Here is a 26,026-nt window from a genome sequence, read left to right as displayed (position 1 = left end):
ACATCTGTCCTCACTGGAAGCTCCTGTTGGTACTGTGGTAGCTCATATGGGGCCCAGTACTTCTTTAGTGAAAATGGATGCTCCATCAATGACAACAGCAATAGACTTTCAGTGAAACATCCCAAATCTGTGAATTTACAGCTTATCAAAAATTCTGAAGAAAATAAATTCGTCAAAATTAGACTGCACCCAATTCCCAATAACCCACAAAATTTAAAATGAAAGCAGTTTTCTACATCATTTAAAAAGAGGCAATTTAGTTGAAATAAAGAAAAATATCTTTAGATCATTATACAGACTTTGCTCAGATATCAACTGTTACAGGCACTGGTGTGATGATACTTGCCAATTCTTAGTAGACAGATGTTAATGATAAAATATGGAAATCCATCTCTTCTAAAAAACGCAGGTTTTTAGAAGCATGTAAGATTCTTTTTCTCAAATATTTTGTGCATTGTATTTCAATGTTAGGGTAGAGCTGCACTAAAATCAATTTTTTACATTAAGATGTTGTGAAAGTAAGTTACTTACCATCTTAGGGACCTATTGGTAGTTTCCTTGAGAATCAGTCTTGAAAAAGTCTACTCTGGTTTGTGTTATCCTATTTCTTTTACTCAAGGTATGTGAAGAAGGTGCTTTTGAAGCCCCCATTCCAACCTCTTAAAGGATGTGCATGCGACTTCCTGCAGAACTCTTAAAAACTTGTTAAGCGAGGGCTTGAAAAAAGCTTTGAATTCCAAGCTTGGCTTAGGTAACTCAGAATTTAGACTTACCAGTAAGTAGACTATGTTTTGCTGTCTCAATATACTTGTAAATGACAAGTGGTTAGAGTGAGGAAGTCTTGTTTGTCTGTCTTTTAGACATTTTCATAAGTTAACACAAATGGCCTCAAACATCTAGAAAACAAGGAAAGTTTAAAAAAAAAAAAAAAAAAAAAAAAAAAAAAAAAGCTATTTCAACATTTCTTTCCTCTAATAAAAATGAGTTGTTCTAGAAGTTCATAGCTACTATGGGCTGTGTGCAGCCTGAAAACTCATTAGCAAAGCTATCACTTGAGTTATGTTTCCAATTGCTAAACAGTTTGGATGTTATCTGAATCTGTTATCCATAAAGTATTTAGACTTTCTAGAATCTAATTATGAGGACATGGATAGATTAGCTCTTACACAAATTTAGAAAATGATACTCCTTTCTGGATTACAGTATCTGTGCTAACATCTGCATTTTAGGATTCTATGATGTATTTAAGTCTGATATTTTATATGATATCTGCAATACAGGAAAACACCATTAAATTTTAAATAATTCAAATAAGTTCTCTTGGCATTATGGATGTTTCAGATGCAAAAGCTGGAAGATTCTGATACTTCATGCCTCTGCTTCACACAGCATAGTTTTCATTTCTATTTGCCAACTGCCAATAATCTAGTGTAATCCAGCAATGTCTTATTCAGACTAGGTCTTTTTGGATATATTATATAAAAAATATTTTTCTATAAAGCTAATGAACAGATCTGATTTGTAACTACAAGGTTCAGACTGTGAGTTTTAAATTATTAACAGCACATTAAAATAAAAATAAAAAAATGGGAGGATGGAGAGTGGGGAAAAGAGTTTAGAGGGAAAAGGCCAGAACAGTGGAGCAAATGCCTCATGCTTAAGAGAATATAGGAGAAATTCTAGTAATCACAGAATTGCAGGGGTTGTCGGTGGCTTCAAGAGATCATCAAGTACAATCACCCTACTAAAGTAGGTACTGCACAAGAGGTTGTGCAGATAGGTATCCACATGGGTCTTGAATATCTCCATAGAAGGAAACTTAACAGCCTCTGGGCAATCTGTTCCTTAGTGAGACCCTGACTAGAGTAATTCTTATGTGCAATTTGGTACACATGAGCAAAGATATTCACCAATTTCAGTTGGTGCATAAGTAACATAGGATACCTCCAGGTAGGTCACTGAAGAGACTGAAGTCTGCTCTCAGGAAGTCCAGGGCAGCAATCCTATTTATTGCTTCTCTTTGTCAACATAAGATCTTGAACTCCACAACATCAGTATCTCTGCATACCAAGCTGCACTAAACCTTTGCTTCCCCACCCAACCCTTCCTTCTTAGTAGAAACAAGCTCAAGAAGCACACCTTGTCACTCCTCCATTAACTGTGTTGGAAAGTTATTTTAAACTCATTGCAGAAACCACCTGGATCACGTGTACCTGGATGTGTTTCTTATCCAACAAATATCAGGGTGATTAATAGATAAGGGAAGAGCTGAAGTAAGGATAAAATTCTGAAACTCCAGACAGATATTGGAGATATAGATCACTCCTGTATTTTACTCCTTACAGGTAAGAAAATTTTCTCACTTATTGGCATAGAAAGAGTGGAGGCAGATAAAAGATTTACAAGGTCACTGACTACTGAGAGCCAAATACAGGATCCTTCTCTCCTTGAGAAGGAAATCATTACTTCACTCTTTGTTCTACAGAAGCAAATAATGACTCTAGTGGTAAACGCTGCTTGTGTTTCGATGGTTACTTGTCAGTGACAACTGGGAATGATGATATGCCAGTCAGTGTTGAACACAAACTGAAAAATTGTACAAAAAAAGGGTTGGTGGGAAAAGAGTAAATAATAGGTTAACAATCATAGCAGAAATATTTTGCTACCACTAGCCAGTATTTCATCAATGCTTCCCAAATTTTTCTTCCTTCTAAGCAGACAGACAAAAGAAAGCAGAACAAATTCTATTTTCCTGAAGATAGATCAGCCAAAAACCTAGTCCTTGCACCCATTAGCCTGACCTTGAAAGCACTGTCACAGGGATACACTTGGCTGTGTTTGAAGTGCAAGAAAAATTAAGTTCATATTAGCTGGTGGTCTCAGACCTTTATGGTCTGGGCAAGCTAATTAATTTACCACTTTAATAAGAAGATTGTAGATGGTAAAATATTGCTTGTTAGCATGGTAATAAGGCTGTAAACTGAGTATTCTGTTTCAATTGCAATACAGCCTGCTTTACGAGAGCAGAGGGATTAAGAGAGCTTCTTCAGTGGCACATACTGATATTAATTGATAAAAATACTAATTAAAAATTTATCTGGGGGCTGAGGAGATAATGGGCTTGCCATGAGATCTGAAATACCCAGTCCCTATGGAATATGGGGAGAATCGCCATCTAAATCCAGTCCTACTTACTGAAGGCTTTGGTGTAGTCAATATGCTTAAAATCAAGAATGCCCAATTCAAAGCCTTTGGATTTTTCCAGTATACAGCTTAGAATGGGTCCTCTTTAAATACATTTTTCCAGCACTTTTCCTGCTTTGAAGCTGCCTTGTTTTAGCTGTAATACCTTTCATTCAAATGGGAATTTTATTGAATTAGCCTGCCAAAGTGACTTTTTCCTTACTTTTTAGTGATGAGTAGTAATCCACAAATATTGTTGTCATTGTTTTTCTTGGTCTGGAAGTTTTTTGGCTCGGTAACCTGACTCTTTGTCCTCATGTAGCCCAGGAGGATGTAGGGGAGATAGATGGGAATGTTTTAAAAACTCCTTGTAGGAAGCTGAAAGGAGAATTCAGTGGAGCAGACTGAGATCTGCTAAGTTATCTGTCTACTTGGTAAATCTTGTGGAATATCTGTAGAGAACAGTTATGCTCTAAACTTGAAGGAATTAGTCCAGTGTGATTGGATAAAAAGATCTGTCTGTGAAGAAGTTCTAGGAGAATTAGACACTGAAAAAGAAGAAAAAGCTTACTATATATGAAGTGCTGACTATCCTTGCTTAGCCCTGTATGAATTTGGGGAGTGGAGTTAATGTACTGAAATACTACTGAGGAGCTGTCAATGAGACATTACTTGGCAAAGCTCAGCATAGTAGGGTCAATTGCCAGCCCCAACGTAAGGGAGGGTTAAGTTGTTTTTGTGTACTTAATATGGTACTTATCCAGTATGTGAGTTGTGACCCACTGAAGAAATACCAGATTTCATAAAGGTAGCTGAAGATTCATATTTGACAGAGAATTTTGTCATTAGTCTGTGTGATGATGTATTTTGTACTCCCTACACACAAGTCAAGGAGCAACCACAACCATCAAAGCCCTTCAGGACTTCCTTCGGTAGCTCAAAGACTGAGCTAATAATCCCTGATTAGTCTGTGGACATAAGCTGAAACTTTCCTGGATCTGGAAAACATGAGATGTGTCAAGGAAATAGATATTAATCTAGAAATATGAAGTTTCAACAGAAGTACCAGGGAAAGTGTAGAAAATTAGGTGATCAGGGCAGAGACTTAATGATGTGAAGTAGAACGTGTAATGTAGAAAGAACCTGAAAGAGGATAAATTAACCAGGAAAAATGTTGTGATGGAAAACAGCCTAGAAGTTGTTTTAGTATATTTTTTTTCCTTAATGATATAAATACTATAATTAGAACTAAATTGAGAATCCTGTTGGAAAATACTGGTATTTTATGGAAGCTGCTGGGAAAGTCTGGGACAGTTTTCAGCATTTGTTCTGAGGAAAATAAGTCTGTTTTGAAAATACAGTCATTGTTCCCCTCCTAAAATTTGTTTGTACTTTGGGCTTTCATCTGTGTAAGCTGTTTGGGCTTCCATTTCTGTAAGCTTCTAGAAGAGGAAAAACAGGGATTCAGACAACTGTCTTCCCTAAAGCTAAGTTTTATTGGCAGGAATCATATTTTCTCTATGTATGAAGTAGGACTACCTCATCTTCTTTCCTTTTCACCCAGTTTTGCATTATTTTGCCATTTACATCACAGCCTTTTATGAATTCCAGTCTTAATGTCTAGTATTGTACGTAGCTGAAGTCAGTTGTACAACACAGATGTTTTAAGACCTATGACCAAAAAAGTAGTAAGAAAGAAGCAGTTTTTCTTCTGAAGTAAAAAAGGAAACTGCTGGTAAATATATACCACAATAAATATGAATTCAGAGATTTCTGCTAACCTGGTCCATAAATGGTTGAGGAGTATAATGTTCTGCCTAGGTGCTCCAATGAGAAAAAACAGAGTGAAGGTTTTTGTTTCCTTTGTTATATGAGTTACTCTTTTTATTGCAAGATGGTTGTTTATTATTTTATCTGGGGTTGTAATTTGTTTAAGAACTTCTGGAGAGTTTGACAATTTTGGAGCAAACATGCTTTTATTACTGTCTTTAATTGGAAGGAAAAATGATACAGTATTCTCCTCCTAACTTGTTTTACTGAAAGAAGCTTTTAATATATAACTAGTAATTGTGAATAAACTGTCTATAACAATGGCAGAAAAAAGTGAACAATGCTGTTCATAAATCATATTAGACATAGTAATGGTCTCTGTTACCTGTAAAGCAGTGCTGGCCCTTATACAGAAGCCAGTCCAATCATGCAGGTCAAGTGGCCATTTTGTACTTCTAGAAAGGGATGCTATTTCAGATTTAATTTGCCAGCGTTATTGATTCTTTTCCCAATCTTGAACTAGAATTGCCACATATTTCAGGGAGAAGATAGCAATGTTGAGTTTTGCCTTAAGGCAGCTAGAAATCTTGACTGTTCCTAGTCAAGATTTCATGTTCTGAAGCAGATATAACCCTTTCTTCTTACAGTCCCACTGAGACCTCTGGAAAAAGCAAGAGGAAAAAAAAGGAGGTAAAATGTGAATGTTAGACATCCATTTAAAAAAAAAAAAAAAAAAAAAAAAAAAAGGCATTAAGAATGTTGTGCATGTTTTCTTGTTTTTAAGAGAGATTTATTAAAGGTCTTATGTTAATGAAAATGGCTGTATAATCAGTCACTGCATGTATTTCTGAAAGGAATGATAATATGCCCTTTAATGTAGCTCAAAAGGGATGATTATTTTAAATATAATGTATTAATAGAAGAACCTTGCTATGAAGCCAGTGACCATTGTAAATATCAAACATATTTATAGTTGAGTACAATTATGCATTTGTGAACTGTCTTTCAGATTATTTCTTTTAACCTATCATAGAGTTCAGAGAGATGTAGTGTAGCCCAATAAACAAAAATTGCACAGAGAGCTAGCCAGCTCCTGAAGACAAAGTACCAACTGGGTAGTGTTTCACTTGATAGTGCTAGCCAGTGCAGTCTATTGTACATTTTTTTTGTTTTGTTTTGTTGTTTATCTTTTTGCTTGTTTTTTAAAGTATTTCATTTGTATTTTTTTCAGTCTGCAGCACTCATTAAAAATGCCACAACCTGTTTAATAATTAGGAATCAGTGAGGGAACAGAAAGAAGACTTCCTCTAAAAATAACTTCCAAAGAAACAAATATAAAACTCTTACTTTTATCAATAAATACATTATAGAAAGGAAGATATCACGAATGAAATCCCAGGAAAATTAGTCTACAACTTTTTAATGTTATTTCATTTCCACACTTCTATAATTCTTATGGTCTTCAGTAAGGTCAGCAACGTGTATTTTGAATTGTGGTTTTTGTCATTTTTAGTGAAGTTGTTCTAATAATGTTCAGTTCTTTGGGTAACGATTTTAGCCTGATTACCTCTCTTCCTATCTGAAAACAGAAGTGCCTGACTCACAGCCTGCTGAAATCAGCAGTTCTTACCTCTGGCTTCAGTGGACTTTTGAGAGAAGATTGCTTAGATTTTAGTAGACTTTTTTTTTTTTTTTTTTTTTTTTTCTGTTCAGAAAAGAGTAAGCTGGAATCATCTCTTGCTGGGTCAAAAGGAGGCTCTTCTCACTGCTTTTTCAAGACAGTGATTACACCTTTCTCAGGTTTTATCAGTCTGTAGTGAAATGTTCATGCTTTGTGTACTTAATGGCAATAACTTGTATAATATCAGACAAAAATGTGTAACGAATTAGTTGAATGCATCTAGATCTCAGAGAAAAATGAATATGCTTCTTAGACTGTAACACCAAGGCCATGATGTTTTTCTGTTTCACTCAACTTTTTTAATCTGTGGGTAAATTTTGAGTTATATACAGTAGGCCTGAACTTACATTCTATTTTCTGTGTTCTAAGCCATCTGAGTGTTTGTGCAGAAGTCACTGTCACTCTAATACTTTGACAGGCTGTAGAATAACATAGTAAGATGGCCAACACACTATCTGGCACTGAAGGGCATGGCTGTGTGATATATTCTTTGAAATGTGTATGATAAGCCTTTCAAAATGATGACAAACAACTTTTAAAATGGCCTGAATAATTAAATATTTCCCCAAATCTGGCAAGGACATTCTTTTTCCTACGGTCTAACATAATTGGTCATTTCTTTGTGGTCTGCGCACATCAAATCTGAAAACACACCACTGTAGTCAGAGACTATTTTGTCATTTATCGTTTTCATAGAAACATACTGACAAACCTGAAAACACCTCTAAATCCTTGCTTGGAATGTTGAAAATGTATCCTCTTGCAGGGTTGTAGGACCTGTCTGTGTTCCCCAGACATCATTAGAGATGGCAAAAGCGGGTTCTGAACAATGAAATGATTTGGAAAAGGAAACTAATCAAAGTCATTTTGCCATGACATATTTACACTTTTAGATGCAGCACAAAGTAGTGGGATTTCTCTTCACGTTTTTGCTAGAATTTTCTGCGTATTTCACTCATTGTCATGAATTTTCCCTGGCAATTGAAAATCAGCTTCTACTTTCATTTCTGCTCCTGTTAAACCAGGGTAATTATAGAGTAACTCTTAGAGTATCACTCTTGGTGCTTTAGTGGTGTATTTCTTGCATGTCAGAATTCATGATACTAGAGAAAATACCTCTCTCTTTAATATGATTGCATCCATCTGGAGAAGTTTTCTGGCTTTGTGCATTGTTCTCTGGCAGGTGAGCTGGCATTACCTTGGCATTTACCCTGCCTGCACCTTTTTCTTGGTATTCAATTGCAGATCTGCAGAGAGAGGGAATCTTCCTCAGCATGCTTGTGAGTGAATCAAACTCCCAAGGGATGCTGGAATGCTTTGACAGAATTTCTGTTCTGCAGGAAAACTAACTCTTTGCAATAGCTCTTCCCAAAGGATGTTAGTCAAGGAAAATGCAGTGTAGGATTGTATTGAATAGAATCTCTTGGAAAAAATCCAGATCAACAGGTGCTCTAAGTTGTGGCAGTCTGAGAATGGCTCTACAAACCTTAAGGAATTTTCTGGGTTTTTATTTTCCCGATCAATTTTAAATGTTTTAATGTGCCCTTGGGGTTCAGAACCTCTACCAAGTGCATAACCTCTGCAGCAGGTTATGGAAATGCTTTGGCTAAGGGAAGAAGTTGCTTAAAGTGATCCTCACCTTGGCTAGGCGTCAGGTTTGGAACAGCAAGGTGAAAATATTTGATGGGAACAGACTGCATCTTAAGGGCCAGTGGAGCAGCTCCAGCCTGTCTCAACAGGCGCCATGGCAGTGACTCACAGGAGACTCCAAATCTTTCAAAGCCTGTTGGAGATGCCCCAGATAAAAAAACCTCCTTACAGAGAGCCTGTCAGCCTAGAAGTTCTGCCAGGTAAACTGCACAGAAAAAGAAAAGGCATTAAAAACACTAAATAACCCAGCCTGGTCACAGAACTCCCCATTCCGTTACTGGATAACTAAGAAAAAAAGCCAAAATAGTAATCTGATGCCAGGACTGCAGAAGAAATCAAATCATCTTGTGCTTTTATGAAACAAGGCTTTTCCCAACAACAGAAAAGGAAACCAGAGAACCAGAATGAGATTATACACAGTGATCTTTCCTCAGGAATTCATCCTGAGCATTTATTATGGGACACAAACTGCCAATAATGTTTTTGCAGAAAACACCAGTGTGAAAACTAATGAAATCTGGTGAACCAAGGTGGTATATTTCGTGAAAGCAGCAATTTAAAAAGAGAATCTAGGACAATGTATTTAGCACCACTCCACAGGCTAACTTAGCAGTATTAGAGTTTAGATTCTTTTTGAGTGTGTCTTTTAGTCTGCTGAAGTTTAGACCTACCTCAAAGATCATAGAAAATAATGCAAAAGCAAAAATAAATTGAGGATTTACCCACAAATATCCCCATACTTTAAGTCCTTTTAAGTTACTGTATGTTTTTTTTTTTTACTCTTGAGCTGAGGATGTTACATATAGCCATGAGACTGGTTTCGACTTGGTTAGCTCCATTTTTGCAAGACTCTTAATTGCTTGTAATTTAGCTATGTTCATATTTATGGAATGGTCTGAATTAGAATTGCTGCTTAGATCAGATGATCTAAGATCAGAAAATTAGCTGAAGAAACTGAGTTGTCTCATCATCTAAAGCATTCTCAGATAAAGGGGAAAAAATAGCTGATGTCCTTTAGGCAGAAGATTTTTGCTGTTCTCTGCAAAAGAAGCTGTCACAGTTAGACGTGCAGTATCATTCCTCTCAGCTGGAAGATTAATATCACTTCACCTCTCTTGTACATTATTCTCATCTGCTGTGCCAAACTGTTATACAAAAAAAACTTAGTTTTCAAATTAACCATTCTCCTGTACAGTTTTTCTACACATTCATGTTTGTAGCTCCTTGGCATTCTACTTGGAGATTTCTGTATTTTTACTTTGTTTTTCATTGCTATTTCTGTTTTTTAGGGCCTGATTTTTGTGCATTTCTGTAGCAATATCAAGAAATTCTCATTTATCTGGGAGTGGCAAGGCTGTATTTGAAATCTTCTGATTGGGAAAGAAAATAAAAATAAAAAAAATTCAGAATACTGTTCTGAACAATTAAGGTAACTTATATTTATGATCACTTTCCCAAAGCTCAATGAAAATCTGATGGAAGGTGTGCCTCAATCCTAAATGATAAAATTGAGAAGATTTCTTCTATCTCTTCACTTAGGGTGTGGATTAGTCTGTGGTCCATGTCAAAGCAAAAGGGATAAAAAAGACAGGAGTGGAGCTGCACAGGACTAGAAGTGTTTATATGTTTGAAGTTAAAATCTGTAGTCAAGAAATTGTTACTCATATTTTTTTTGACAGGTTTTGGGCAGAGGGAATTTAAAAAATAGTCTAGTCTATGTACAAGCTTCATTTTTATCAGTGCACTTTTAAACAACTAGACATGTTTGTCACGAGAGGAATGACCAGGATACGTAATATGACATGTTCTCTCAAATCTGATTTATATGTTGAAAAAAATCTAAAAAATCATCAAAAATATGAGTGTTTTAGCAAAGTGCCCACAGTAGGGAAGAAGACAGAATTGAGTACTGGGTATGTTTTCACAGTTTATGCTCAACTTTCCCTTACATGTAGTGATGCACGCTATCTGTATTTTCAATGGTATATTCCTTTGGGCGATGCATTTTATTACCTTTAAATGGAAATAAGTTTTCTCCACACTTTCCCAAATAGTTGCTTCTTTTATTTTTTGTTGTTGTTTGTTTGAAACTGTATATTTTGAATGTCAGAACACAGAAGAAATGTGCTTTTTAAATGTACTTTTTAAAATTTGGTATTTAAGTTTGAATTTAGACATTACAGAGAAATGCATCTTTTTCAGAAATGAAGGAAGCCACAAAAATAATTGGATGGGAACGAGAAACTTGAAATAACTCCTCAAAATTTATCAGTAAGTTTGAAAATTCTGTTCTTGGTTAATAATTTAGACCATAAAAGACCACAACAACATGATTTTTTTTTTTAATAGGTGATATGAATTTATTTAGTTTTTACTTTTATTTAGAACACTTCCTTTACTTTTCATTTATCAACAACTAATTAGTTTAACACAGGTGTTTGTTTTCTTTTTGTCTGACTACATTCTCATGGATATAGTGCCTATGGGCAGAAAAATACACTGACTATGTCTGTATGGAAGATCTGCCTTTTATTTCCTCATTTTAGCGACCTAACAAACTTTGTCTTTATTATTAGTGATGAGAAAAGGCTGCAGGTAGTTTTGTTGTTGATTTCATTTTCTGTTAAAGAAATGAAGGGTTTGGAAGCGTGCAAGTTCATAGAGAATTCACTGTTATTAAATGAAAGAGATGTAACAGCAGTTTGTACAAAACCATCTTAACAGGCCTGTAGAAGAATTTGAAGGCAAACTGGTCTCGTTTGTTGATTGATTTATTTATTTTACACTGTCTCAATTATTGATACTTACAATTATTTCTTTTCCTCCAGCTGATGGCATAAATAATTGATTTGATAAAAGGTTGAAACATACCAAATCAGAAAAGAACCATCAAGATGAATTTGACACACTTCCAAACTCACACACACCTAGTAAACGTAATTTTTGTCAATTAGATCTGTGAAATTTTATGTTTTGGCCTATGATAGGTAGCCCATCTCAGTGTATTGAGTTGTCCCTAAACATACCAGAAACATACCTCACATTTAGCCTGTATTTGGGATGCCACAATTGAGTAAATACAAAGGTAAGATGACTGTATCACTGATCTCAGTCTCTGTTAAGTAACAAAGGAATTGAGACATTTCCTATTGTGCAGAGCATCCTCAGTTCCCTTTATTCAACCTCTGGGAGTCTTCAGATCTACATCTCCCTCCTATAAAATGCTCCTGGAAAGAGATTATTCTGAGAATGATCTCTCAGGCCCCAGGTTATTATTTTATAAGGTTAGAAAGGTGATTTTTTTGTTTTGTTTTGTTGTGGTTTTTGTTGTTTTTGTTGTTTCTTTCTTTCCTTTTTTTTTTTTTTTTTTTTTTTTTTTTTTTTTTTTAAAGTTACCTGCATTTTTTCTTGTTTGTGATGGGAGTTAATTCAGCTGTGTCCACAGTATATCACTGATGCAGATGAGATTGCATTCTGTATTTTGTTTGAGAGCATCTGATAGGGTGAAGGTAAGGAAGGTGCTGCCCATTGGGTCAATGTAGAGTCTCTGGACCACCAGGCCTTGTGGCATCCCCTCAACCCAAACCTCTCCCCTCCTTGAGCAGTGCCAGAATACCACTATCTTGCTGGGTTGCATTCCAAATTTTTTACTGCATGCAAAAATTACAGTAACAAAGGAGCCAGAAAGGGTACAAATTTTCAGCTAGCTTATTTTCCCTTTTCCCTGTTTCCTGTTCCTTTTCCCCTTACAGGAAAGTACATTAGAATCCCAAAGTAATGGAACATTAAAAAAACATCTGGAGATCTAAAGTAATTTTAATATGAAGAGTTACGGTAGCATTGATACATGACCACAAAGCTAGATATGAACCACATATCTAGTGTGCAGCTAACTTTCAATAGTACTCAGGAACTTAGAACTCTGATACTTTTAAAAAAATCTCTAGATAGTTAAATAAATACAGGCTAAAAATGGGAGAAACTAAAGTTCAGCTGCATAGAGTGAGACTGTATTTAGCAAATACTTATGCTCTGTTTGAATTATCCACAAGCAAACATACCTGCTTGTGCTAGATAAATAAGTGTGATGGACATGATGTACATATAGATGTGTGTACATACATATAATATTAAGTCTATTCATGCTTTTATACTTCTTTTTCTAAACCATAAACACTTCCTAGTTGTAATTTTAATAATTAATTCCGTTGTAAATTTTTTGCTTTTTATACCTTCGAAATGCTACTATAAGATATAAAATGTGATATAAAGATACAAAAACATTATCTCTCTTGGAAACACAGTGGAATTGTATGGATGCTTTCATTTCAGTTTCTTCACAGAAGAGCAGTAGCCTGTTTAAATGGAGTTAGAAATTTTCACTCCTTTTCACGCCCTATTATTTTCTAGACTATTCAGTGTTTGGCACATGGCAGTGTGCGCTGTGCACCTGGCTGCTCTCATTCTCTGGTCCTTGTGCAGAGGGACCTCTGCAAGAGACATGGACTCTGGTGCCATTCTTGTGTTCAGCCAAACCATGAACCTGAGAGACCAGAGTGCTCACAACTGCTGCAACTTGGATTATGCTGCAAATGCAGCCAACCTCAAATGTTCATGTGACCATTGTATCTGCCACAGCACTGCTCTTCTGGCTTTATCCCACAAGATTACTGTGATGAGTGTTATAACAAGCAGATTTAAAATCAATAAGTTCTCCTGTGGAGCCCATTCCTTGGGGGAAGAAGGACTAAGAAAACAGCAGTTCAGCATCTTTCAGGATCAAGCTCTATGTCAGGACAATTCCTGCCAAAGTCAATGGAGTTGACTTAGCAGAATTTTCAGTTCTGCAGTTTCCAACATGACACCCATACAACACATCTTTTCATTAACCTGTCAACATCTGACACAAACTGTTATGAGAGAATCTCAATTTCACCCAGTCCTTGTATCTGAGCACTCCTCAGAATCTCTATAGAAAGTCTCACATCTCACTACAGAAGTTATAGATTTTATTTATTTATTTATTTATTTTCATATTATACCTTAGTGTTTTTACTCATACGATTTCACTTTTATGAAAAAGTAATTTAGGCTGTACGTAAACAGATATATTTATTTGGCTTCAACATCTTTAAAAAAACACTACGCTATAGCTGTTGTGAAATGAACTGAATAATTCAACCAGAATTCATAAATCATTGAAAGTGGCAAAATTTCCTTGCTTAGCTATATAGCAGATTTTCATTTTGGCTACCTTATTAGATTTAATGTAGCTGCTGTTCCAATCAGTATGGAAAGCAAGAGCCCTCTGAGACATCTTGGAGATCAGAAAGTTAGAAAACTATTCATTGTAGGTGTGTGACTGCAGCGTAGTTTTACCTTCCAGTCAGTATGTTGATTATTGGACACAAGGAGTAGAACCCTTGATGGAGAAAAAGACAATATTTTTGTTTGTTTGTTTGTTTGCATTTTCCTTACATTTAACAGTTAAAATGGAAAAATGGACACCTGGGCTTGCCTAATGTGCTACATTAGCTGTTAGCTGGAAGGCAAGGTAGTGCAGTTGCTTACTAATAGAACAGACTTTGGGGGAGTGATGTTTTCTGTGATTACCAGAATGCTTCCAGGATCTTTGCTTCCTGCTTTCCTCTAGGATACCTGCTGAAACATTTAGAAATATTGCATAGATGTTTGTGTGAATTCAGTGCCGATTAGATTTTGACCTCTGCAGGTTGTAGTCTAGAAGAGTACTGCCCAGAAAATTTTCTCCGTAGAACTCCACTGATGTAGTTTATTTATGATCAGGAAGACATGTGCCTTGGTAACAAGTCAGTGAAATGTTTCTTAATTACTGGAGTTACCTATGAATGTGCCAGCTGCGGTCATACTGACTTGAGATGATGCCTAAATATATGTGTATTTATAAAGTTACTGGATGACTGGAACAAGAGTGTTCATTTTGCTTCATATGCATCCTTAAGTATATGTTACATGTCAGCAACAGTCAGATGCCAGTAATATATTCAGATCCTAAACTGAGGAGTGTTCTTTGTTTTGTACAATGTATTGCTGTCAAGCATCCCAGCCTACATAAATTATTCCTTTGGAAAATCTTGCAACAAAAATATTCCCCCCTCTGGAATTCAGCAGGAATCCAGAGGCAAAACTCATAAAAATGGAGGCAGAAGAGCATACATTTGCAGTTGGATTCTTTGAGACAGATTGAGTAAATGGCTTTCACAGTGATGGAAAGAGAAGGGTTTGTGTATTTATTGCCAGTTTTCCGTTTAAAGTACTAAACTATGCAGAAATCAAGACGCAAAACTCAGAGATAAGGCTGTAGTTGTGTCTTTTGTCCACTTCTGTCTAATGGCATGTGAAATCATTTGCTGTTTGGAGACTTCTGGATCCTCACTTGTTAAGTTGAGCTACAAAATAGATTTTTAACACAACCTCTGAATTTTTCAAGCCTTAGTTTGTATAGGGTTTCTATAAAACCCTAAAAATACAGAGTGATTACTTTTATTGTTCACGTTTTTCCTCAATAAAAATATGTGTGCATAGAGAGGAGAAGGTAAAAATGGAAATTATTGATAGGTTTTAGGGTGCTCTTCTGGTCAATTGCTTTAAATTTGTGTGGTTGAGTGGAGTGACCCATTTCTGAGGAAGGCAGAAATGGCTTTCAGGCTTATTTGTCCCCAGATCAGAAGAGAACTTTGAGATTATCACCATGAGAAATAGCTAATAGTTTTGCTGCCAAGGATTATTACAAAGCCATAGCCAGAGAGTCCAAATTTATTGTATTTGGCTCTGAAGGGAAGGGTAATCTGTAGAACATGGCCTAGAAAGGATCTGGCTAGGAAGATGACTGCCTGAAGATGTGCCCTCACAGATCATGGGAGTGTGGGAGATTGATAAGAGGGAACATGATTATGAAATGTGTTAAATAAATGAGACCTAGACCTTCTTCTTCCCTGAAGAAAAGAATACAAAGTAGAATAGCTGGGAGGTATGGGAGATCTTGTCAAACAATATGACAAAGTTTTAAATATTTTGAAGTTTCTAGAAAAGCAAAATAAAAGGTATAATAAAATAACTGTAATTCCAAATTCAATGAAGTATATATTGAAAACTGGCAAACAGCTATACCTTATCACTTTGTACTGTGAGATTAGCACACAGAATTTGTAGTCAGCTAATATCACATCAGCAAGGTGCCACTTTAGACACCTCAAACCTTCCATCAGTTTTAAGTGTGGTGGGAAAATAGATCTGCTGAGGAGAAGGAGTCTGGAGGAAAAGTTTTTGGAGAAAGCAAGATGTATCCTAAGCTTTTATGAATGTTTTCAAGGGCAGAGGAGAATACTTTGAAACTCAGGCTGCAAAAAGAGAGTAAAATTAGGGGCAGCATGATTCAAATATTACTCAAGGTTAGTCAAGATTAGCTGTATGATGAATGTTCCAGAGAATGCTGCATAAATCAAGATAACTAAGATAAATGAAAGCCTAATTTAAAGAGTTTGCTGTCTCTGGGTCAGAACTGGAAGGAACCGAATGCCTGACTGCCAGTTTACGAGGTACAAGAGCAATATCAGGATCAGGGGCAGATCTGTACAGAACCAAGATTCTGGTTTGGGATACTTTGTGCAAAAAGTGCTATCCTTCTCAGAGTGTAGAAAATCATCAGCTGGGAATGGAAGCTGGACAGCATCATTCATTTTTAAAGACATCCCTTCCTGCAGAGAGGATTTTTGGGCTTTTTAGAATGGTACTTCTCTCCTTATCCATTTGCTACAACCCTACTCATAACTATATCTTAGTTACTAGTCTTCCCTCTCATTGCACACTCATTCCTCTTTTTATCTTTTCTTCCTTTCCTCTCCTAATTATCTGTTTGAATATCCAGAGGATGTGATCAGAAAGGTCTGGACTCCTTCGCCTCTATGTTATGCAAAAAATGAGGAGTTCTGTTTAAAGAAAGATAAAAAAAAAAAAATCACCAAAGAAAATTGCATTTCTTAAAACCTTGTGAGAGTCTGTCAAGAACATGGAGTGGAAAAAGTCCTGTATTCTGTGGATAAAGTCTCAGTGAAAATTCTTAGTGAAGAAAATCTGTAATGCATTAACACTGTTCAACAGATCCAAATTCTGCTTGAACAGCTGAAAGCCCAATGAAAAATGGTAATACTGACAGCATTTGACAAACACTCAGGTACAGATCTTCAGACACAAGGTGCATGAAACTTGAGAAAAAATTTGAATTGTGGTCCAGGTACAGCAGGGAGAATAAACTCCATGTGCTTTAAAAATGATAAATAGGCATTTGGGCTTCCAGAGTATGGACTGCATATTGTGATTAGATGATGGCTACTGAGAGAAGGTGGCAGCTGAGTGCTTCCTGAGCTTATCTCAAGTGGAGTAAGACTGATTTGTGGTTATAGTCAATGCAATGAAGCCCAGGGGAAATTAGTCCCCACTGTCTATCTACCTAGATTTTCCAAATCAGTATTTGTTTAAAATCACTGCCAACGAGTAGGGAAGTATCATTCACTGAACCCTTTTGTAGTATAATTTAGTTCCTCAGATTTCTTGTTAGGTGCTTCAGTCGGGATTACTTAATTTTTTCATACTTTTTATGCAGGAATCACTTGGAACTGAACTCATTCCTTTTCACTACCCAGAATGCCCAAAGTGAGATGTCACATTAACCTAATGGAGTTAAGACCTAGGTATGGATACCCGGTGACATTCAAGCCATTTTTCATTCTTGCCTGTTATTAACAAATGTGTAATAAAACATTCAATTGCACCTATTAATTTGTAAATAAGTAATGGTAAGTTGAGTGTTGCCTTACTCAAGATGACCATGAAAGGGAAAAAATATTGAGTAACAGTTTTCATTACAATGATATTGCCTTGAATAACAAACAGAAGTTATCAGAATTAACCAAACCATTGATAGTGTGCCAGGCTGCACAATTTCTTTGAGGCTGCTTGCTTTGTCCTTAGGAGACTTAGGAAAATGAAAATTCTCAAAGAGCAGAAATTCAGAACACACCTGTCTTCTCCAGGACATTTCCCCCTTCTCTCCTTCACCTCACCCACAGTTATATGTCTCCTTCTCTAATGAACGTTAATTACAAAATCAGGAAATATTCTGACATCATCAGAACAGTATGATTAGGCATATGAATAATCTAGTTTCATTAAAACATTAATCAGAAATAATGCTTGTTTGCAGGATTTTTTAGTGCCTATTGCCATTATATGCCTTTTCTTCAGCTTAAGAATTACATTCCCTATGCATTCCTTCCATGTATTGTTTCCCCCTCCGTCACCTTCCAGGCAGTCATTCCTGTTGCTCCTCCTACCAAAGAATCTGTGTGACTGCAAGCTGAGCTAGACTGCATAAATGATTGTTGTTGAAAATGAGCAAAAAGAAGATGAACAACATTTTTATTTTTTTCTTTGACATCTGGATTTTTGCTTGTGGCCAGTCACAAGTGTTGTTCCCCAGGGGTTGGTGCTGGGGCCTGTCCTCTTCAATATCTTTATTGACAACCTGGATGAGGGCATTGAGTGCACCCTCAGTAAGTTTGCAGATGACACCAAGTTGGCTGGAAGTGTGGATCTGCCTGGAGTAGTGAGGGATCTGGACAGGCTGGATAGCTGAGCTGAAGCCAATGGGATGAGGTTCAGCAAGACCAAATGTCAGGACCTGCACTTTGGCCACAACAACCCCAGGCAGGGCTACAGGCTTGAGGCAGCGTGGCTGGAAGACTGTGTAGAGGAAATGGACCTTGGGGTATTGATTGATGCTTGGCTGAACATGGGCCAGCAGTGTGTCCAGGTGGCCAAGAAGGCCAATGGCATCCTGGCTTGCATCAGAAACTGTGTTGCCAGCAGGAACAGGGCAGCGATTGTTCCCCTGTACTCAGCTCTGGTGAGGCCACAGCTCCAGTACTGTGTCCAGGTTTGGGCCCCTCACTGCAAGAAAGACATGGAGGCCCTGGAGCGTGTTTAGAGAAGGACAACAAAACTGGTGACGGGTCTGGAGCACAGGTGTTATGGGGAGCAGTTGAAGGAGCTGGGATTGCTGAGTCTGGAGAAGAGGAGGCTCAGGGGAGACCTTATTGCTCTCTATAACTATGTGAAGGGAGGTTGTAGTGAGCTGGGGGTCGGCCTCTTCTCTTGTGTAACTGGTGATAGGACTAGAGGGAATGGCTTCAAGCTGTGCCAGGGGAGGTTCAGACTGGACATTAGGAAATGCTAATTCTCTGAAAGAGTGGTCAGGTACTGGAATGGACTGCCCAGGGAGGTGGTGGAATCACCGACCCTGGAGGTGTTCAAGGAAAGTTTGGACGTTGTGCTGAGGGATGTTGTCAGTGAGAACTATTGGTGATGGGTGGATGGTTGGACTGGATGATCTTGAAGGTCTTTTCCAACCTTGATGATTTTGTGATTCTGTGATTTTCCTGATTTAGCAGAGATCATGGAATACCTGAGACACTGCCTCCCTTCTGAGAGGGCAACTACAACAGCATTTTAACATTGTTTAGGTATTAATTTTTAAATAACATTTTTTTGTGAAAGGTTACCTGCAGTGTCAGAGAGACTTCCTCAGCAATACCTGCCGTTTCTACTACCTGTGTAATCTATACTGTACTTCCACCTGTTTCCTCCCAGTAACATTACACTACTTGAGGCAGAAAACATGAATGTGGAAGATAAGGAAGAATCAGACTTTTACACCTTTTTATGATAATCTAAAATTTGATAAACATTATATTCCATAGGTCTTTTATGTAATAACATGTGTTTACATATCTGTGCATTTTTTATTTTTTTTTTAAGCTAAATTAACAGAATAGAAGAATTATTTCTAAATGGAAAACCTTTTTTTAATGTAATCTGCAATATTCCATAGTTAGTAAACATAAGCAGTTCAATTGTAATTCATTAATCATTGAATAATCCAACAGGGATGTGAGGTGGAGATGGTGGATGAGTGCAATATGTGTATTACATTACACGTAACACCCCTTGTCTCTTCTTTTTCAAGCTTGGAGTAAAAATCAATTCCCAGATTGCTAACTAGCAGGCACATAGTAATTGCTGTACCAAGTCATAGCAATCAAATGACACATTCGGTGTTACAGGCTTAGATCCTGGAAAGGCAGGTATTAATTTTTCATAAAGGACAAACTGCCCAGTGACATGACCTTGAGGACTTGGGAAGAGAAGACTTTAATTATTTTATAGAATGAAATAACTTGCCTTTAAACTAAATGGCCAAAGTCCACCTATACCTGAGATAACTTTCATTGTTCATCCTGCTGAATTCTCTCGTCAGCTGTTATCAGACAAAAATAATTTGGGATGTTGTTTTCAAATAGTTCCTTTTAGAGTGCATTAACTGTTCCTGATGTTTAATAATCTAACACAACATGTTTTCTTGAAGCCTGTAAAATTCTGCATCTTTTCTTCATTCATGTTCTCTTTGCTATTTTGTGTCATTGAACTTCTCTGTAATATTGGAACTTTTCTTGAGTGCTTAGCTTTCTTAAGTGAATTCACACTTTTAGGTAGAGGATTAAGCAACAATCATGCAACATATTTAAAACTGAACATCTTCTAAAGGTATTTTGTATAAGCTATAAATATCAATTGCCTCCGCATGGTAGTACTGTTCCACTTTCCACACTGCCAACAGTGTCACCCTGAAGAGAAAAAAGCTATGAGGCTTACAAAAAATAAGCTGTGTTGCCACATCCTCTTACTTAGGCATTTACAGAGATCTGAATTCTAGCGACTTTTAGGTTTGAAAATTTACTTTTGTTGAATCATGTGGTTTTAACTGAAGACTATCAACATCTGTACTATTCTTCTATACTATATATATATATATATATATATATACATACACTATATACTTCTTAGGAAAGGGCCTTGCTTGGTCACTAGCTTGGCTTCTATCAGCTACTGTAACTGCAAAGCAGGAGCAGCTACTGGGATGATAGATACAGGTACTTCATTTCCTCAGGAAAAGTAGAGAAATCAAATTTTTTGCACCTAAGCTGCAGTGGCTTCTCTTAAAAACAGTTTTCTTTTACACAGGTGACAAAGGATTGACTGTATAAATTTTACCAAATTACAAGGTGATATTCTTGATGAAGGCTCTGAGTTCTGTGGAAAGGAGTAAAACTTCTCTATGGTACGATAGCAGAGAATGATAGAAAGGAAAGCTAAACACTTTTCCATACTCTTTTAGATCATACAAATGATTCAAACTCATAAGGCAGACATTTGCAGTCTATACAGATTGGCTGTGTAAACTTTTCCTACTCTACTAGGTGTATTCTCTACATTTTTGTATCATCTGTAAGATGAAAAAGAAGCTAGAGCTAAGAAATTGAATATTGTAATTATTAATTGACTATGTTTTATAGGTGTTCTTCTAAGAAATGAACTTTCAGAGAATAGAATGGAGAGGGACAATATGGTTCCATACAAGTGTATGCTTTCTGTACACAGAAGCAAATATAGTAGGTTGAAGTATCCGTTTTGGAATGTTTATAATGTTGCTCAATACTCACATGAATACTGAGTCATAGAAAAGACCTTGGCAGTTGATTCAGTTGAAAATGCAAAGGAGGAGAGGTGACTATCCCACAAAGTTCTAAGCCCTCATAATTTCTGGTGAGAACATTAGTACATCAAGGCTCAATATGCATTCATATTGAGGCTTTTCTTCCTTCTGTAGTCCACACAAGCATTTACAAAGCGAGATAAAACAAAAGGATGCAAGCTTCTGTTATGCCAGAGTCCAGAATTTAACTAACTGAGATTTCTGTGAGAAGATTTTGTTACTTCTTAACCAGAAAACTACTGCTCTCTGCGGCTGTTTGTCAGGTGGCATCACATCTAAATTAAGTTCGTAAGTATTTATAGCAGATTTTGTCAGCCACAGATGCTGTGTCAGTAAGAGGTTAAGAGAACTCAAGAGAAATCAGGTGTGTAAAATGAGATTAGTTTTTTGTTTTGTTTTGTTTTTTTGTTTGTTGTTTTTTTTTTTTAATAGTGGAAATAATGGCAAGAAAAATGTTCTGAAAACACATAGCTCACTAAAAATGTCAAATTTCCAGTTTCTTTTTTTTTTTTTTTTTTTCATATGTTGGTTGACATTAGGTCAGGAATATCTACCAAGAATGAAAAGGAAGGAATTTTGCTGCCTTTATCTGAAATATGTAGGCCCTGAGTGAGAGAGCTTTATAGGTTCTGGTGTACTAAGGCTATATCTCAGTCTGGTAAAAACATCTCTGTCAAAACACCTTATGATTAGTTGGGTAAGGAATTGAGCATATTTCGTGCACATCGCAGCCAAAGTAAATTCTACTTTATGAGAAAGACGATATTTTTAGCAAGTGTGCCTACTGTCAGAATTCAGCATAAAAATATAATGGGTATCATATTCAAATTCTAACAAACACAATACATTTAAAATATATATGTATCTCAGATCTGAGTCTATGATTATTAGAATGGGAGTAATAGGCGAATTAAACACATTAATAAAGTCTTTTTTTCTTTTTCTTTTTCTTTTTTCTTTTCTTTTTTTTTTTCTTTTTTTTTTTTTTTTTTTTTCCCCTCATTTTCTCTAAAAGCCTTTAGAAATATAGCAACTAGAGCATTATAGCTTAATCTCGCAGTTCAGGAAGTTCTTAGTAGCTGACACTGAAAACAATGCAATCTTCTTTACCACTGTCTCACAAAATAGATGTATTGATGTATTATACAGAGGAATTCAAAACTGATGTTCATGGCTTTATTTCACCTTAAAATTTTAGATAACGGGAATTAGGGACAGAATTTACAAATACAGAAGCAAGTCCTGTTGACAGCGGTTTATTCATGTCCCACTTGAGTCAGTTCTGTGCTCTTTTTCAGTAAAATGCAACCAGACACCTGCAGGACTTTTAGCTTCATTTCTCAGCTACTGTGAGAGTACAGATAGCTGTTAGAGCAGGGACTGTCAGTCAGAAAGTCCAGATTCAGCTCCTGGGTCTGGAACAGTTTTGGTATACAGCCTTGTAGGACGTATTATAATTACAGAGGAAGAGGCAGTCTGGAGATAATATTATATTTTCTATCCCACAGAAGTAACACAAGAATTAATTAAAGTATGCAAAACAGTGGAAGATCCTGAGGCTGAATATCCTATAGAACTGCTAATAGTTTATCATGTCTCTTTTTGACCATGTGCACACAGTCAGCTTTATGTTTTCCTAAAAAATATTAATCTTGCCAGAATAATAATATTGAGCTCTTTATTATCTCTGCATCTCATATTTTTCTATAAAAAAACATAGCTAGCTGTAATTGATATAGGTTTCCTGCAATCTCTCTTTTATCCTTCTTCACATGTTAAATAATATATGCAAATTTATCCACTACATTTAGGAAAAATTATGTGCTCAGTATTCTTTCAATTTCTTTTGTCAGATTTTATGTCTTAATCTGGAATTAACCGGATGGTGGATTTAGACATGCATTTGATCTCTCATACTGCTCATACTGAAGCATTTCCAACATGCCAGAAGGTATGGCCATAGACACTGTTTGCAAGCCAATCTTTTCACACGTTTATTGGGTGAAATAAAGATTATTTTAAAAAATGTTTTTTACTTGAAAGTGGCAGCAAACCATAACAGAAAGGGACTGATGCAATGGTGGAAGAAAGATGTGTCATTTTTAAGCTATAGAATAGTTGAAAATTTGGTGTCTAATAAATGACTCCAGTTTGTTGCAGTTACAGTTGCACAACATAGATCTTGATATCCACAGTTGACTACCATTATGACCTAGAAAACTGAAAATTGTCTGTAAAAAATATGGGTACTGTTTAAGATACTGAATTTGTCCTTACACTGAATCCTGTTTGAACTGATCTTCAAAGACAAACCCAATAATAATAATAATAATAATAATAATAAAAGGGAGCTTTACAGTTTCATTTATGTGCACTGGGATCAGTGGGTTGAAAGTATATTATTTTGGAAGCGATCTGTGTTAATAATGACTGAGATTCAGAGATCCTCTCCTCTCTCTCCCCTCTCCCCTCTCCCCTCTCCCCTCTCCCCTCTCCCCTCTCCCCTCTCCCCTCTCCCCTCTCCCCTCTCCCCTCTCCCCTCTCCCCTCTCCCCTCTCCTCTCTCCTCACAAAAATTAATTTCATTTCCTTACTCTTCTCTGAAAAATTGAAAGCACAGAAATGCTCAGTTGACACAAGATGTTCAGAAAAACTGCAGAATTATATTGTGGACACTTCTGTTCTCCTCCCATCTAAAGTCTCCAGGTAGTAACATCTTCCTTCTACTCACTGCTGCTTCCTGTCACTGGAGAGGTGTCTGGTAAGTGGATGGGGAATGGTGTCATCTGAAGCTCTGCTCCCACTAAACACTGCAGCTGCAATTTGGAACCAAAACATGGCCATTTCTCACTGGATACTGCAACAGAGTCTATGGGTTTATGCTTTCCACTGCGGATGATGGAAAAGTACATTTTCTTCCTGAAATTTTGTCACATGAGAAACAGTTTAACAGTTCTTCCATAGATTACTTCTGCTTTTTTTAATGTATATAAAGGTAGAAAGCAGGCTTGGTGATTCTTCTGATGGATTTTGAATTTGCTGTTATACCTTGATACCTAAAGTGAAACAGTCTTCATTCGGTTATTTATTTCTTGCTATGTTTCAAAAATAATGACCATACGTTGTCATTAAAGGTGGGTACCATTAGATATTTGAAGAGTCCCAGTTTACTGACTCAGTATGTACTTAAGAAACAAACAAGCAAACAAAAACAAGGCAGTACAAATATCAGAAAATACAGAGATTTTCAAAAGTCCTCTAGAACTTTCTAAAGTTCTGGGCATGGTAGCAGACCTTTTTTTACTGAATCTCTATGCTACAGTGGTTGAGTGTAAAACAACTTATTCTTCTATAGATTGATCAGATACTGAATAATACTAGGGGGATTTTTGTACATCCATGTGGGCGCCAGAAGGATCAGTTTTAATTTGTTAATATTTTCTTCCAAAAGATTGAGTTCTTACTTTTATGTGGTGAATATTTGAATCACAGTAAGCCATTGTCAACCATACCGACTACATACAAGAAATCTGACTAGCATTTCAAACTGAGTGAAAAATTGTTGGTCCACACCAGGATTACTGTTACAGCTGTTTCATTGTTACACTCAGGTTTTACTAGCAATGACACAAATCATTCTGTGGAAGACTATACCGCAACAGGAATATCATCTCATTTCAGACTTAGAAGGATGAGGGAATATTCTTCCAGTACAAAACAAATGAAGTGACATTAGGTATAGAATGTGTTCTGTCACACCTCTTGGAGTTCCTATTAAACTGTCTTCAATGTGAGGCTCTCATATCTGTTGCAAAACCTCATTTGTATTTTATTTATCTCTGTCATATTTAGTGTAAGCATACAAACCTCTAGAGTAAATTAATTTAAATACCAGAGGAAAAGTAAATAGCAAAATTTAAGATGCTTCTCTGCTAGTTTATTTTAAATGGCCTACTGTGAGCCTTGTGATATCCAGCTTTTTTAGATGTTGTATTGCCAAAAAAAAACAAAAACAAACCTATTTAATTCTTTCAAGTGTATGATGCCTATGATGCCTTGAAAGTCACTGTATAATCTGGAAAATTATGAGACTGTATGTGCTTCTGCTGCAGAAATCAGAAATGAATTTTAGTTGATTATGTTCCAATTTATGCATCCACAGAGCTGAAGAGTATCATATATGGATATAACTGTGGTGGGAAGGATCTGGTGTCTCTGACTTGATCTTATACAAAGTTCAAGTGGGAAACAATGGCCTCAGCAGCCATTGGTGTTGCAGTAGAGTGACCCATACCATGTAACCAGTTGTTCGCAAATGATATTGCTATGTAGTTCTAGGAGGCATAGGAGGTTGAAGGCTGAGTTTCCTTTTCTCGAGCACCTACAGAATATGGCTATTTGAATTAAGGCCCATAAAATAGAGCATTTTATGATGTGACAGCAGAAGCAAGGGTCTCATTTCTGTCTTCCAGTGAGCTGTCCTTAAAACTGAAGTGAACAGGAATTATAAACAGTGAATTATAAACATTGTGTTTTTTTCTCTCATTGTATTTTGCACTCAAGGGAAAAGTAGAGTAATTAATCCTTAACATATATATCATAGTATAAATATATTTATCTATATTTTAAACAAATATTAGGTCTGCTGCAAAAGTAATGCCTCCTATGTTACTATGTTGGCCTATGTTGTCAGAGGCAAATGTTGGTGGTATTGCAGTAGAGGTTGAACCTTCCTACCAATATTGTTACATGTTGTTGCTGTGTGACAGGTGGCAGCAGAGGGACAGTCTGATACAGTGGTGACTGATAAGGAAGTGTGCATGAAGAAAAAGTGTGTCACTGAATTCCTCCATGAAGAAGAAAAAAAAGCATCCACTGACATTCATTGATGCTTGATGAATGGTGTTGGTACCAAAGAGCGGATGTAAGCACAGTGAGGCAATGGATGGTGTATTTCAGCAAAAAACAAAACAAAACAAAAAACAGTTTTAAAACAGTTGGCTTCTGGATGTACATCTGTCTGATACAGATAAGTGGAAAAATATTTTACATAAAGTAGTGATGTGTTTCTGCAGCCTCCAAAGCTGAAGCATT

The 26,026-nt window shown here is 36.5% G+C and overlaps 1 long non-coding RNA gene across 1 annotated transcript in view; it reads left to right on the top strand.

Moving 5' to 3' along the window:
• Window positions 1-23,886, top strand: part of LOC140260614 (uncharacterized) — a 48,819-nt gene extending 24,933 nt beyond the window's left edge. Inside the window, exons 3-6 of the long non-coding RNA XR_011905578.1 lie at window positions 9,574-9,713; window positions 10,487-10,555; window positions 22,787-22,884; window positions 23,553-23,886. This is a non-coding gene — a long non-coding RNA (uncharacterized lncRNA). The remainder of the gene's footprint in view (window positions 1-9,573; window positions 9,714-10,486; window positions 10,556-22,786; window positions 22,885-23,552) is intronic.
• Window positions 23,887-26,026: the final 2,140 nt, after the last annotated feature.

This window comes from Excalfactoria chinensis, chromosome 1 (genome assembly GCF_039878825.1).
Source record: "Excalfactoria chinensis isolate bCotChi1 chromosome 1, bCotChi1.hap2, whole genome shotgun sequence".
NCBI classification, from domain to species: domain Eukaryota; kingdom Metazoa; phylum Chordata; class Aves; order Galliformes; family Phasianidae; genus Excalfactoria; species Excalfactoria chinensis.
Note: the sequence above shows the minus strand (reverse complement) of the source record. Positions and strands in the feature narration are given on the sequence as shown.